This window comes from Mixophyes fleayi, chromosome 2 (genome assembly GCF_038048845.1).
Source record: "Mixophyes fleayi isolate aMixFle1 chromosome 2, aMixFle1.hap1, whole genome shotgun sequence".
Classification (NCBI taxonomy): Eukaryota; Metazoa; Chordata; class Amphibia; order Anura; family Limnodynastidae; genus Mixophyes; species Mixophyes fleayi.
The window spans coordinates 370,347,721-370,365,169 of record NC_134403.1 but is presented as its reverse complement, the minus strand read 5'-3'; positions in this window follow the sequence as shown (position 1 = coordinate 370,365,169).

Here is a 17,449-nt window from a genome sequence, read left to right as displayed (position 1 = left end):
AAGTCGTATAATTGGATGAACGAAAGTATATTGGTTAATATTGTTTTATTGGACGATTGCACGCTACACGTGGCATACTACGATCGCACGGTAAAATACGCACGTACACACTCGCATTACAACATTTAGTTATTTATATAATTCATATTCATATTGGTTCCGTTACACAGTAATTTATGAGCAGATAGTATTTAGTTTATTATTAGTTTATATATTATGATTATATGTACACTTCAGTGTTATTTAAGGTTCAGGTTATAGGAAATGTGTCATGTCTGATATCATTTTATTCCCCTATTCATCAGCAGCTGTCCGGTTCCATCGCCGAAGAGATTGTATATTGCATACTCTAGTTATTGATTTTAGGCAATATCTTGTCAGAATGATATCAGACTGTAAAATGCTAATGGACTAGCTGTAACTGGTTTCTGGGCGGGAGAATCATCTGGAATGTTGACCTCAGCCTTTGAGGGGGTTGTTTGAACTAGCCTATGACCTGTTTACCCTGGACCCACCCAAAGACTGGACCTATAGAAGCGAGCCACGTCATCTGCATTGTTTTCTCTGTAACACTGAATGTATATATAATCATAGCTGCGCTCCCAGTAGCTTCAGTCTACTCTGACCACAGTATTCAAGGGTGAACTACTGTTCACTGGTACCGTGGGAGCGCAGTGCGAGCGAATGCGAACGCAGCGGTATGTATGTATCTTTTGGTATTGGCTGTACTGTACTGTATTATATTATAATCATGTATTGAACTATTAACTTTTTACATCTGCTAAAATAAATCACTTTATGCGTTGGAAACACAATACAATCGCCTATGCAATGCTTAGTTGAAAACAATAGAATTACTTTAATAGTACATAAGAAGTGGAGGAGTCCTGTGGCCAGCCTATCACTTCTGAAGTACTAGGAACGCCTCCAGGGTACATAAGAAGTGGAGGAGTCCTGTGGCCAGCCTATCGCTTCTGAAGCACTAGGATTGCCTCCAGGGTACATAGGCTATCCTCAGGACTCCTCCCCTTCCTATCGCTTCTGAAGCACTAGGAGCACCTCCAGGGTACATAGGAAGGGGAGGAGTCCTGAGGCCAGCCTATTGCTTCTGAAGCACTAGGAATGCCCCCAAGGTGCATAGCAAGCCCTAACATCATATGGACGTGTCCTCTTTTCAGTAACACCAAAAGACCTACCATCCATATTCCTATAATCAATTACTAAATTGTGGTACTAGTTAATATAAAGCTTTCTATAACGCTGCACCACATATATTTGCATAAAACATCATTGCAATATTTAAAATACCCTATCACGACAATAATCTATAAAAGCCACATTTTGGACCAAGTTCATACATTGGTATAAAAAAACCCAACAAGCAATAACAATCCCTAAGTATCTTACTTTCCACGTAAACAGAACTGGAAAGCAGGATAGATTAGAGAGAGAAGAGGGAACGTGTTGCTAGGATAAGATGTGAGGGGTATGTTCCTGCAGAGAATTACAAAGATACTGCCTGTTGTCCTCTTTGTACATTAGTCGTGTTTGTCAGACACATTTTTTTCTTTGGAGTTAACAAAACATATTCAGCAGATGCAGATGCTGTATTCTACATCCCTTGTGTCTGTTTCAGACATCATATGATCCCCTGGGATGTCTCCGCTCTTCAGCAATTAGTACAAAGATGGGAAAGATGTTATTTCCTTTCTGATACATGTGTATTGTGTATAAGAATCTGTATCTGATACACACACTGTAATTAACATGTGCACATACACACGTATGTAAATGTACAACTCTGCAACTGTACACAAACACGGCAGCTGGTACAGGGCCATATTTAGATAATGTTAGCATCTATACTCTAAATTTGTGATTGTTCCCCCACCTGCCTATAGATAGAGCCTTTGCTGACAACATCCGGTAATACTCAAGGCCAGCATAGGGGCTTTATCTCCTTTACAAAATAGGTCTCAGGCAGCAAATATGTTTAATTCTTCTGTTACTAAATACAGTCCTGCACTGATAGAACTGTAAGCGGACGCTGACCCTGGTTCATTAAGGAAAGTTAAGCAAAAGTATGCAAGTAAGGCAAAACCATGTTGCATTGGAGGGGGAGGTCAATTTAAAATGTGATGGCAGATTTATAGTTGGGGTAGGACATGTTCTAGATCAACTTTAAATTTCAGTGTACAAATAAGCTATCAAGTATTTGTGTGTTGCATAAAAAACAGTCAGTATTTTCCTTAATAATAACCCAATTTTCACCCCTCGCAATGCAACATGGTTTGTCCAGGAGAACATTTACTTTTTTGCCTTACTCTCCTTAATGACTCAGGCCCATTTACACTACATAAACATTGGAACTACAAACACTGACACTACACACATACACAAACACTACACACACTGATGCTAAACACACATTGACACTTCATACACTAATACTACATGCATAGAAACATAGAATTTGAAGTCAGATAAAAACCACTTGGCCCATCTAGTCTGCCCATTTAATTTAAGGTAACCTCAAACTCTGTTTGGTTCTGTAATCTTTGTAAGGATATCCTTATGTCTATCGCAAACATGTTTAAACTGTTACTGTATTAGCCTCAACCTACTCTGATGGGAGGCTGTTCCACTTATCCACTACCCTCTGTGTAGTAGTTTTTCCTCGTATTTCCTCTGAACCTACTTCCCTCCAGTGTCAGTGCATGTCCTCGTGTTCTAATACTTCTCTTCCCCCCAGTGTCAGTGCATGTCCTCGTGTTCTAATACTTCTCTTCCCCCCAGTGTCATTACATGTCCTCGTGTTCTAATACTTCTCTTCCCCCAGTGTCAGTGCATGTCCTTGTGTTCTAATACTTCTCTTCCCCCCAGTGTCAGTGCATGTCCTCGTGTTCTAATACTTCTCTTCCCCCCAGTGTCAGTGCATGTCCTCGTGTTCTAATACTTCTCTTCCCCCCAGTGTCAGTGCATGTCCTCGTGTTCTAATACTTCTCTTCCCTCCAGTGTCAGTACATGTCCTCGTGTTCTAATACTTCTCTTCCCCTCAGTGTCAGTGCATGTCCCCGTGTTCTAATACTTCTCTTCCCCCAGTGTCAGTGCATGTCCTTGTGTTCTAATACTTCTCTTCCCCCCAGTGTCAGTGCATGTCCTCGTGTTCTAATACTTCTCTTTCCTCCAGTGTCAGTGCATGTCCTCGTGTTCTAATACTTCTCTTTCCTCCAGTGTCAGTGCCTGTCCTCGTGTTCTAATACTTCTCTTCCCCCCAGTGTCAGTACATGTCCTTGTGTTCTAATACTTCTCTTCCCCCCAGTGTCAGTGCATGTCCTCGTGTTCTAATACTTCTCTTCCCCCAGTGTCAGTGCATGTCCTCGTGTTCTAATACTTCTCTTCCCCCAGTGCATGTCCTCGTGTTCTAATACTTCTCTTCCCCCCAGTGTCAGTGCATGTCCTCGTGTTCTAATACTTCTCTTCCCCCAGTGTCAGTACATGTCCTCGTGTTCTAATACTTCTCTTCCCCCAGTGTCAGTGCATGTCCTTGTGTTCTAATACTTCTCTTCCTCCCAGTGTCAGTGCATGTCCTCGTGTTCTAATACTTCTCTTCCCCCCAGTGTCAGTACATGTCCTCGTGTTCTAATACTTCTCTTCCCTCTAGTGTCAGTGCATGTCCTCGTGTTCTAATACTTCTCTTCCCCCCAGTGTCAGTGCATGTCCTCGTGTTCTAATACTTCTCTTCCCCCCAGTGTCAGTACATGTCCTCGTGTTCTAATACTTCTCTTCCCCCCAGTGTCAGTGCATGTCCTTGTGTTCTAATACTTCTCTTCCCTCCAGTGTCAGTGCATGTCCTCGTGTTCTAATACTTCTCATCCCCCCAGTGTCAGTGCATGTCCTTGTGTTCTAATACTTCTCTTCCCTCCAGTGTCAGTGCATGTCCTCGTGTTCAAATTCTTCTCTTCCCTCCAGTGTCAGTGCATGTCCTCGTGTTCTAATACTTCTCTTCCCTCCAGTGTCAGTGCATGTCCCTGTGTTCTAATACTTCTCTTCCCCCAGTGTCAGTGCATGTCCTCGTGTTCTAATACTTCTCTTCCCCCCAGTGTCAGTACATGTCCTCGTGTTCTAATACTTCTCTTCCCCCCAGTGTAAGTGCATGTCCTCGTGTTCTAATACTTCTCTTCCCCCCAGTTTCAGTGCATGTCCTCGTGTTCTAATACTTTTCTTCCCCCCAGTGTAAGTGCATGTCCTCGTGTTCTAATACTTCTCTTCCCCTAGTGTCAGTACATGTCCTCGTGTTCTAATACTTCTCTTCCCTCCAGTGTCAGTGCATGTCCTCGTGTTCTAATATTTCTCTTCCTCCAGTGTCAGTGCATGTCCTCGTGTTCTAATACTTCTCTTCCCTCCAGTGTCAGTACATGTCCTCGTGTTCTAATACTTCTCTTCCCCCCAGTGTCAGTGCATGTCCTCGTGTTCTAATACTTCTCTTCCATCCAGTGTCATTACATGTCCTCGTGTTCTAATACTTCTCTTTCCTCCAGTGTCAGTACATGTCCTCGTGTTCTAATACTTCTCTTCCCCCCAGTGTCAGTACATGTCCTCGTGTTCTAATACTTCTCTTCCCCCCAGTGTCAGTGCATGTCCCCGTGTTCTAATACTTCTCTTCCCCCAGTGTCAGTGCATGTCCTCATGTTCTAATACTTCTCTTCCCCCCAGTGTCAGTGCATGTCCTCGTGTTCTAATACTTCTCTTTCCTCCAGTGTCAGTGCATGTCCTCGTGTTCTAATACTTCTCTTCCCTCCAGTGTCAGTGCATGTCCTCGTGTTCTAATACTTCTCTTCCTCCAGTGTCAGTGCATGTCCTCTTGTTCTAATACTTCTCTTCCCTCCAGTGTCAGTGCATGTCCTCGTGTTCTAATACTTCTCTTCCTCCAGTGTCAGTACATGTCCTCGTGTTCTAATACTTCTCTCCCCCCCAGTGTCAGTACATGTCCTCGTGTTCTAATACTTCTCTTCCCCCCAGTGTCAGTGCATGTCCTCGTGTTCTAATACTTCTCTTCCCCCCAGTGTCAGTGCATGTCCTTGTGTTCTAATACTTCTCTTCCTCCAGTGTCAGTACATGTCCTCGTGTTCTAATACTTCTCTCCCCCCCAGTGTCAGTACATGTCCTCGTGTTCTAATACTTCTCTTCCCCCCAGTGTCAGTGCATGTCCTCGTGTTCTAATACTTCTCTTCCCCCCAGTGTCAGTGCATGTCCTTGTGTTCTTATACTTCTCTTCCCCCCAGTGTCAGTGCATGTCCTCGTGTTCTAATACTTCTCTTCCTTTGTAGAATGTTTCCCTACTGCACCTTGTTATAACCCTTGGTATATGTGAAAGTTTCTATCATGTCCCCCTTTCCCTTCTCTGTTCCAAACTATACATATTAAGATCTTTTAGTCTTTCTGGGTAAGTTTTGTGCTGTAGGACCTGCACTCTTTTATTTGCCCTTCTTTGTACAGTCTGTAATGTATTTATATCCTTCTGGAGATATGGCCTCCAGAACTGAATACAGTATTCTAGATAAGGCCATACCAATGACCTATACAGTGGTATTATTACTTCTTTCTTTCTGCTACGGATTCCTCTCCCTATACAACCAAGCATCTGACGTTTTCCTCATTGCTTTGTTACATTACTTACCTGCCTTTACATCACCTGAAATAGTGACTTCTAGGTCCCTTTCCTCCTCAGTAGTTTCCATTATAGTGTCATTAATACTATATTTATTCTTTGGGTTTTTGAGTCCCACGTGCATGATTTTCTTTTTTTGGCATTGAACTGTAGTTGCCACTCTCTTGACCATTCCTCTAATCTACCTAGATCATCAATCATTTGTTTTACCCCTCCTGGTGTGTCTACCCTGTTACATATCTTTGTGCCATCTACAAAAAGGCATACTTTCCCTTCAATACCATTTACAATGTCTCCAATAAAGGTATCAAAAAGCACTGGTCCAAGTACAGATCCTTGGGGCACTCACTGGTAACCTTACCCTCCTGTGAATGTACTCCATGTACTACAACTCTGTTTTCTATCCTGCAACCAAGATCTTATCCATTCAACCATTTTAGAATCCAATCCCAAGCCTTTAAATTTATGTTACAGTCTGCAATGTGGGACTGTGTCAAAAGCCTTGCTAAAATCTAACTACATCAGCAGCCCCTCCTTGATTTATTACTTTAGTCAAATAAGTCATTAAGATTTGTTTGATGATCTCCCCCCAGTAAATCCATGCTGTTTGGGATCCTGTAGATTGCTGGATTTGGTCCCAACATAATACACACTGACACACTCCATACAGTGGCACAAAACACACAGACACGACCTACACCTGCAAATATAAATACTTTGCAAGTACAAATATTGAGTATATAATTATCAGGTACCCTGGATACTCTCAGCACAAATACACATGAATGGGAAGAACAGTTTTAAATGATTAAAAAACGATTTTAACAACTAAAACTTTATTTGGAGCAAGCTTAGAAAACCAGTGACTCAGGGCCGTAACTAGGGCTGTGCGACAGGGGCGATCGCCCAGGGCGCAACGCTGAAGGGGGGCACAATTTAGGAATATTTTAGGTTCATTTGGTTAAAATTGAGGTCTAGGGGGGCGGCATTTGTCTTTTTCACCCCAGGATTAGAATTCTAGAATTAGAAGGCTAGAATTCTAAGTTACGGCTCTGCAGTGATTCCCCAGCTTTTGTGGAACTATAACTGCCAGAATGCCCAGACAGTCATAGCCCAGTGGAGCATACAGGAACCTACAGTGTCACAGCAGTTCTCAGGATCCTAAACCATGTGGGCACCAGGAAATAAAAAGTATGTCACCTATTTTAATTTATTTTAGAAATTGTTTCTTTTATTGTAGAAAATGTTTTGTTCAGAGCTGAACATCGGTGAGTCCAGGAAACAGTGTCTGGCCCCAATCTTTCTATCTAACTGCCGAGGTAACGGGGAAAATTGCAGATAGTTACTTTGCTGAAAGCGATTACCGTGCGGGATTTGGCTTTCTTCCAGTTGTCTGCAACCTTTGTCATCTTTAAAGAATCTTTTGAGAGAACGTGAAAACACATCGCTTTCACTGTGCTTTGCCAGTTTTGAAATATCCGCTATTAAACAAGTATAGATCAATTCAACAACCGACAGATTTAAATGCGGCTTTCCGATAGAACTAGGTGACAAATTAGCCTTAGTCTAGATATATGTGTCCTCGTTTCACTGGAAATCCATTTAGTACAGGTACAGTTAAGGCACTCGTTCTGCCCAAACCATACCTCAATCCCCTCGTTCTTTATCTGGTTTTATCGCTTTTTTTTTAACTCTTAAAATCACAACTCTCATAAAAATTGGGTCAGTCCATAAAATCTAAAGTTTGTGCCTCTTCTTCCCTTCACTCCATCATACTTGTTCCCCATTTTCTATCTCTTGCCTCTCCGCCTCATGCTATTGTAACAAATTGGGGTAATAGCTAGTCCATCAGGGCCCTAAGAATGCTAATAATGTAGGTCCTTCCCCCAGGCAGCACAACAAGCTACGGGGAGGTGCTTGAAATATAAAATGTTGGTTTTTGTACGTATCACTGTATAAAGCTGGTACTGTTTTATTTGAAAAACAATACCCACTAGGTACTCATCACCTTGGTTTTCCACAATCTATTTTCCGAAATTATTTCTAAAGCTATGATTTCTGCCAAGTTTAGGCAGAGTGCTCTATGATGCGTCCTGCTGTACTCTTTACCTTTGTCTAATACTTCCAGCAGTGATGATTAATGACAATAACTCTAAATGATTGGAAATTTCCCCTAAATATTAATACAAACATTATGATGACTGAGAACTTATAGTTTGCACTTCACAATTATTATCATTTACAGCGTTGACACTTGTTTGTAAGGATGTAAATGATGGAGAACTACAACTACTGTTTGTACAATGCAGTAAAAGAAACCCTACACAAATCTATTGGATTCTAATAGATAATTGATCTCTGTAGGGCTTAGTAAGATGCAAAATGAATATATGCAAATCAGACAAGGATGCTATGTAGAAAGTGTGCACTGAACAGAAGTGAGGATATAGATTAGAATAGTCAGAAATCCCTGATAATTCACAGCTCACCCACAGACAATTTCCCCTAGAACAATTCAGGATGGATTAGAGTCAGAGGCACTGTAAGCTCCTATTATAATACTGTGACATGTGACATTTCCTGATCCTTGATGATTGGCTGCTTTACATTCCATGCACTGTGATTGGCCTGATTTGCTCAGGGAGGCAAAAGTTGCTAATTCCTTTGTGAATCGCTGACATTCGATTGGTCCATTTGTAACTGCTGCTAACTACACTCTGGGGTATATTTAGTAAAACCCCTAAAAAGAAAAAGTGTAGGTGTTGCCCAAATCAGCCAATAAGATTCCAGCTGTCAATTATCTTGTACACTAGAAAATGATAGCTTGAATCTGATTGGTTGCTATAGGCAACACTTTTACTAAATCTACCCCTTAGTATAGTTTAATGTCGATATGACTGGTCTACTTAACAATCAACAGTTTATCAGAATATTGTTCAGCTTTAATGCTCATCACTTTCTGGGAAAGCAGAATCTCATAATGTAACACTGAGCTTGTAACTATAACATTGCTAAAAATAATTTTGCACAGCTGTCTTAAATACCTTAAAAAAAAATATCTAATGACCCTGACTTTCAATTTCCACTATTATTGCAACATATTCAATTTTTTTACCCCACTTTTTATATTTCTGTTTTGATATGTGGAAATATTTGGTGAAATAAATGAATATGATGGTTAAAATAATTAAACCTTGAGTCTGTGCCCATTACTTTCACCGATTAACCATTTACTCCCGGCTAAGGTTGATAGTTAATAAGATCAGTTTTAAATAGCCAGATCGCCTGCAGCATTGGGACACGTCGAGGCCACTAATTGGCCGATGCTTCAGCCCTGATTTGAGATACGGACTCACATACACTTTGCATGTCAGGAACTATTACGTTTGCAATTTTCACATTCAAACAGCATGTGTAAGGACATTCTCCCCAACACAAGACGAGATCTCGCCGCCCCATGAATAATTAAAACAAATGCATTATGTAGCACTTGTGGTATTGAACACTTGATTACTCTACTTGAAATATCTACAAAGCGTGACTGGCTTTATTACCTTAGAGAATTGCATTTTTGTGTGCTCACCTAATAAAAAAACCTCTGTTGATTTCAGACACAACATTTAAAGGACAACACTTGTAGGCTTCAGAGTGTCATCGCCAATAGACTCCTATCGGACAGCCGCACTTCAACCGCCAAAACGGTTTCAGTCACACAACACTTGAAATGCATTAAAAACGAAAATGGATAGGTGAGAAAGATCAGATTTAAAAGAAATGCGCCGTTGAGCCTTATATTGGATACATTATACTAATCTCTGTGACATCCAGAGAATTTGTGACATTAGGTTAGTTGTGGGTTTCTTTACATCATTTTTTTCCCCCCATGTCTATAATCCTTTATGTGCTATAGCGCCTGAAAAAGCATTAGTCAGACTGCAAATAAAAATAGATATCATGAAACAGGTATCGCTTCCACAGCTAAATGTCTATTATACTGAAAGATACATTGTATTAAAAAAAATTGGAAAAAATGGCCAGTGATAGAAAATATGTTTTCTGACATAATTCAGTGCAGGATAAGAATACTTTCCATAATGCTTTTTCATCTGGACACGATACAGAGCAGAGAGCAACACAAATGCAAAGCAGCAATTTGTTTTTGTGTTTTATCTTTTGAAAGTATAATTAGAAACACTATCTCTTTGATTTCTAGACCCAAACGGGAGCTCTGAACTCAGAATAAACTTTTCTAAGCTGCAGTTAGGCTTCAATATAAGCATTGTTTTAAAATGAACCCCCATTTACTTTACTCATGATAAGCTTGCCAAACTGTGTCTGTCTAGCACCTTAGACTGCTGGCGAGGGGTGGACAGCTGGGCTCCATTTCTTTACATTTGGGGGACATGCCCAAAAATATCCTCCTTTGGGATAGAGTCAGAACCTTGTGTTCTGTGTCCTGTGCACCAAGATCCCTGGTGCTCCTGTAACGGGTGGATGGTTGACACCCCAGAAGTAGTGTAAGGTGGATTTCACAGGCCAAGAGATATGGTGCAGAGGAAAAGGTCCCCCCAGTAGGGTTGGAATAAGGTTTTACCAAAGTGACAGATAACTAGCAGTAGTGAAGGGAAGTAATACCACAAGACTTTAACTATGCAATGTTATTTAACATGTCACAAATTAATAACAATTTAGGAAACTTGTTCCAACATTATTAGTAATAAACAAAAATCACACTTATGTCACTGAATAAATATATCTCACTTTAAAGTTAGAAACTAGTGCTTCAGTGAAATAGGTTTCACTGGATAAATGTTTTGAAAGACAACCTGTTGCTAACGAGTCAATTAGATAATTACACTAAGTGCTGCTACAGCAGATTATCTAGACAAATCAATCACAAGACCTTTAATGCAATTATACAACTTAAACTTATCATACAAAAATCAGTCGAGATCATCATCATCAGCAACAGCTGTTATAGAGATGCAACAAGGATTAATCTAAATTGATCAGGTTAGATGATTTAGAAGAAATGATTGCAGACTAGGGTCACTTTACAGTAGACAGAACCCCCGGGGATAAATTGTAGCCCTCAGGTCAAAGCAAGGTTTCAGCTGGACACATGAACCTTGTCAACATGTAAAGGATGAAATCAGTAATCAACTTGATGCATACGTGATTCCTGAGAGAAGTGTCATTCGTCTAATGGACTAAGCAGAACTCTCCCAGCACCTGTAGAGTTAAACAACTTGCAATTCTCTCCTCAGCAACCATTTTAGGCAGTTTCACAATAGAATCAATCTTCTGATGCATTATAGGCAAACTTTTGTGACAAATAATTTCTTTCTATTTCCCTAGCACACCGTCTCAGCTTGCAAATAAACTTTAAATACAGCAAATTTGGTGTAATAAACCTCATTCAAACAGCACCATAACCTCTCAATAGAGTCAGAGGTTTTAATAATACAGCTTGGTGTCTCGCTTGTTTCACTTTAATAACTTGAACATAGCAAAGCAAAATAGACAATAGCCTTATCTGTCTTCTGCTCTAATGATGCTTCCTTGTGTGCTGGCTTTTAAAGCTGGAACTTTAGCTGCAAACATCCCTCAGGGCAATAGTCCAGCTGCAGCCCTCAGCCCTCCTTGTGGGTAGATCCTCCATGATCCCAGGCAGCATTGACACAACACAAATCACACCAACCACACACTTGCCATCAGCTGTCCATTTTGGGCTCCTTTCCTTCCCCTGGAATATTATGGAGCCTTTTAGTACATTCTGATGTAAAAATACCACTTTTTCTGGGACTCTTTGTAACTTGTTGCAGGGTCTAACTGTATCGACATGCTTCTAGTGCAGTTTTACGCTCTACTATGCAGCCTTGGACTCTAGTTTGCAGTTTGTCCACACCAAAATGGGCAAAGCAATTTGCTAAGAACTTCCAAGAGGTACTCTGGTAGATGTAGTTTTCTGAATGAGTGCATGCAGTAATTATTATACCTGTGATTTGCAGGGTGTTACACGTACTCCTTTGTTACCTGCTTCAAGATGCTGATAAGCAACCTGCGAAATATGCGTCCCATATTCTTGCCGCCTCTTGGGGCTTGTAAAAAATGTTTATGCCCATAGATTGCAAGCTTGCGAGTAAAGCCCTCTTACCTCTCTGTCTGTCTGTATTACCCAGTATTGTCTTATAAATGTTTGTTCCCAATTTTAAAGCGCTATGGAATTTGCTGGCACTATATAAATAAATGATGATGATAAACTACATTGCACATGGGTGCATACGGTGGTAGTCAGCATCGATATGCTGACTACCACCGTTTGCAGTGTGGGAGGAAACCCACACAAACACGGGAAGAACATACAAATGCCACACAGATAAGACCATGGTCAGGAATCAAACTCATGACCCCAGTGCTGCGAGGCAGAAGTGCTAACCACTGAGCCACCTTGTTGTGTGAGATAAATTTTAAACAGATTAGCAGTCATTTAATTGCTGTACATGAGAATGCAGCTTGTCAATTCACTAGGAAATAGTGACATCGCACAGGAATGAGGTACTTTGTGCCTCATGCCTCAGTGATGTCCAATAGTTCTAGGTGAGTTGAAATGCTGACTACTTGATCAGCCTACACGATCATTGCCTCACCTGTGTGTAGATAACAGGAATACTGTAACTTTCTGAATAAGCTGAGTCGCCCGAATCAATACTTCCTTGTTGAAGAAGTCTATACTACATGAAAAACCACTAGATTAAAAATGTTATACTGCAGTGTTCTGTGCATCTCTACTGGGAAAATCACTCTCCCGTATCCCATCCTTGAAGCTCAGTCAGCTGGAGAGCAGTTTGTTCCGCTGTTACCATGTGCATCTAGGACTTGGGCAAGATACTGCTTTATCTGTTATCTTACAAAGTTTCCAAGAAGCAAAAATAAATGAAAAAAAAATACAGAACATCAAAATGACCTTACATTTGCTATAACATGATAGTTTAATAGGATACTAATAATAATAATGTGATAATATGATACTAATGTGACACAGGGAGCATGGTTCCATAGCGCTTGCTATTGCTGCCTCACAGACAGGGCCTGATCAACCACTAGGCTGACCAGGCTGCAGCCTGGGGCGCTGAGTCCTGGGGGGCGCAGCGCGGCACACTAGCAAGCTGGTTTTTTTTGTATTTTGTTTTTTTCTTCAAATGCCGGCGATCGGCTTCTTTCTCCTCTGATGGGGCCGCCCCTGTCCACAAGGGGGCAGTCCCGCATGTTCCTATACCCAATCACGCAGCTAACAGCATCTCATGCTGTTAGCTGTTAGCTGTTAGCTGCTAGCTGCTGCTGTTAGTCAGTGTATTGCTTAGTGTGGTCCCGTGAGATCTCACATCTCACGTGACCACACTAATCATAGAGAGCGCGTCAGAGGCTGTTAGCTGCGTGTGAAGATGACAGAAGCGCCGGCTGGTGAGAGGAGGAACAGAAGACAGCAAGGTAAGTGCAGCTTGTTAAATATCAGGGGAGGGAAGAGAAACATCGGATGTGGAGGGGGGAGATGACTGGGGGGACTAATGAACTGGCTAATGTGGCTAACGAGGGGGGGTCTTATAAATTGGATATGGGGGGATTAATGAACTGGCTAGTATGGATTGGATAGGGGGGATTAATGGAGTGAAAATGGGGAGGTATTAAACTGGTTAGAGGGGGTGCTTATGAATTGGATAGGGGGGGGCTTATGAATTGGATGGGGGGATTAATGGAATGGCTAGGGTGGATTAATGAAGTGCAAATGGGGATTAATGAACTGGCTAGAGGGGGTGCTTATGAATTGGATAGGGGGGGCTTATGAATTGGATGGAGCGGGTTAATGAAATGGCTAGGGGAGGGGATTAATGAAGTGAAAATGGGGAAGTAATGAACTGGCTACAAGGGGGGGTTAATGAATTGGATAGGGGGGTCATACACTGTCTGTTGCGGGTCGATAGGGGGGATGAGTTAGCTGGTGGCGGAGGTGATGAAATAGCTTGTGGGGGAAGGATCTCTGTATTGTGTGGCGGTGATGTGGATGCTGACTGTGGTTTCAGCGGTCACTAGAATACTAAATACTAGATAGACAGGGCTGGTAGATGTTACTATATGAGTGTAAATAAGTTTCATATATTGTATTGTCTATGTCTGTACTAGGGGGTTGTTTTGTATCATTCAGGGTTTGTTAAAATTTGGCACTATAATACAATTTTTGCACATTTTAAATACAGGACTCCCAAGTTTCCAGAAGCCAACGGACAATGCTCCAAGAACAAGCAAAAGAGAACACCAGGTAGTCTACACTGCAAGATCAGGTAAGAGAGGAAGTGCATAATGAAGTGTGTTTTATGTATTAATTAGGGATGTGCACCGGCGACTTTTGAGGTCTCGTGTTTTGTGTTTTGGATCCGGATTTTCGTTATTTTTGAGGTTCGGATTTGTCTCGCAAAACACTTGACGAAAGGTCTCGGTTCGGATTTAAGGTATTGGATTCGGATTTTTTTTGAAAAAAACATAAAAAGTTTAAAAATCAAGTTTTTGGCTTATTTTCACTCCTAGGCTATTATTAACCTCAATAACATTCAATAACAAGCATTTCCACTAATTTACAGTGTATTCTGAACACCTCACAATATAGTTATTAGTCCAAAACGTTGCAACAAGGTATCTTTCTGGACTGCGTAGAGGAGTGGGTCACCACAATATATATTAAAAACCCTGAACTTTTATGAATCGCACCAATAAATGTACCTGGACTGCGTAGAGGAGTGGGTCACCACAATATCTTAAAAACCCTGAACTTTTATGATTCGCACCAATAAATGTACCTGGACTGCGTAGAGGAGTGGGTCACCACAATATCTTAAAAACCCTGAACTTTTCTGATTCGCACCAATAATTGTACCTGGACTGCGTAGAGGAGTGGGTCACCACAATATCTTAAAAACCCTGAACTTTTATGATTCGCACCAATAATTGTACCTGGACTGCGTAGAGGAGTGGGTCACCACAATATCTTAAAAACCCTGAACTTTTATGATTCGCACCAATAATTGTACCTGGACTGCGTAGAGGAGTGGGTCACCACAATATCTTAAAAACCCTGAACTTTTATGATTCGCACCAATAATTGTACCTGGACTGCGTAGAGGAGTGGGTCACCACAATATCTTAAAAACCCTGAACTTTTATGATTCGCACCAATAATTGTACCTGGACTGCGTAGAGGAGTGGGTCACCACAATATCTTAAAAACCCTGAACTTTTATGATTCGCACCAATAATTGTACCTGGACTGCGTAGAGGAGTGGGTCACCACAATATCTTAAAAACCCTGAACTTTTATGATTCGCACCAATAATTGTACCTGGACTGCGTAGAGGAGTGGGTCACCACAATATCTATTAAAAACCCTGAACTTTTATGAATCGCACCAATAAATGTACCTGGACTGCGTAGAGGAGTGGGTCACCACAATATATTAAAAACCCTGAACTTTTATGATTCGCACCAATAATTGTACCTGGACTGCGTAGAGGAGTGGGTCACCACAATATCTTAAAAACCCTGAACTTTTATGATTCGCACCAATAATTGTACCTGGACTGCGTAGAGGAGTGGGTCACCACAATATCTTAAAAACCCTGAACTTTTATGATTCGCACCAATAATTGTACCTGGACTGCGTAGAGGAGTGGGTCACCACAATATCTTAAAAACCCTGAACTTTTATGATTCGCACCAATAATTGTACCTGGACTGCGTAGAGGAGTGGGTCACCACAATATCTATTAAAAACCCTGAACTTTTATGAATCGCACCAATAAATGTACCTGGACTGCGTAGAGGAGTGGGTCACCACAATATATTAAAAACCCTGAACTTTTATGATTCGCACCAATAATTGTACCTGGACTGCGTAGAGGAGTGGGTCACCACAATATCTTAAAAACCCTGAACTTTTATGATTCGCACCAATAATTGTACCTGGACTGCGTAGAGGAGTGGGTCACCACAATATCTTAAAAACCCTGAACTTTTATGATTCGCACCAATAATTGTACCTGGACTGCGTAGAGGAGTGGGTCACCACAATATCTTAAAAACCCTGAACTTTTATGATTCGCACCAATAAATGTACCTGGACTGCGTAGAGGAGTGGGTCACCACAAGATATATTAAAAACCCTGAACTTTTATGATTCGCACCAATAAATGTACCTGGACTGCGTAGAGGAGTGGGTCACCACAATATCTATTAAAAACCCTGAACTTTTATGATTCGCACCAATAATTGTACCTGGACTGCGTAGAGGAGTGGGTCACCACAATATCTTAAAAACCCTGAACTTTTATGATTCGCACCAATAATTGTACCTGGACTGCGTAGAGGAGTGGGTCACCACAATATCTATTAAAAACCCTGAACTTTTATGAATCGCACCAATAAATGTACCTGGACTGCGTAGAGGAGTGGGTCACCACAATATATTAAAAACCCTGAACTTTTATGATTCGCACCAATAATTGTACCTGGACTGCGTAGAGGAGTGGGTCACCACAATATCTTAAAAACCCTGAACTTTTATGATTCGCACCAATAATTGTACCTGGACTGCGTAGAGGAGTGGGTCACCACAATATCTTAAAAACCCTGAACTTTTATGATTCGCACCAATAATTGTACCTGGACTGCGTAGAGGAGTGGGTCACCACAATATCTTAAAAACCCTGAACTTTTATGATTCGCACCAATAAATGTACCTGGACTGCGTAGAGGAGTGGGTCACCACAAGATATATTAAAAACCCTGAACTTTTATGATTCGCACCAATAAATGTACCTGGACTGCGTAGAGGAGTGGGTCACCACAATATCTATTAAAAACCCTGAACTTTTATGAATCGCACCAATAAATGTACCTGGACTGCGTATAGGAGTGGGTCACCACAAGATATCTTAAAAACCCTGAACTTTTATGAATCGCACCAATAAATGTACCTGGACTGCGTAGAGGAGTGGGTCACCACAATATATATTAAAAACCCTGAACTTTTATGATTCGCACGAATAAATGTATCTGGACTGCGTAGAGGAGTGGGCACTGGGCACCACAATAAAATATATAAAAAACCTTCAACAGATCTGCATTACACTACACATACGGCTGCTCCTCCATCCTCTCCATCATATACATGTTGGAGTTTTAGCGTGTGACAACCTCTTGTTTTTGATAATGTCAGTGCATTTGGAATATTTTTCAATTTGCTCCACACCACTGAATGTACTTTATCTATGATACGCAATACGCATCTATCTATCTTGACTGCGTAGTGTGGTGGCCCCGGTACACAATTTGGTACCGAGGCCACAATATAATTAAAAAACCCTCCACGTGTCGGAATTCCACCAAACAAGTATCTGGACTGCATAGTGGGGTGGCCCCGGTACCCAATTTGATACCGGGGCCACAATACCTCCTCCAAACATGCTACAGACAATTCGTCATTGAGAGACCCCAGACAGACAGGGTCGAAGTGTTATTGTTTGACTTTGTAAACCCAAAAAAATGTCCCTGTTGCACATAGTCGTGCAATGAAGACTGACTTTTTCATTTAAAGGCACGATCTTTAAAGTGTAGTGTTTGTAAGTCTAAGTCATATTATACTTTTGGTAAAATTGGTTTATTTTGTTCCTCTTTATGGTAATTAATTAGTAATAGAATTAAAGTAGGAAATAGAATTAAATAGAATTA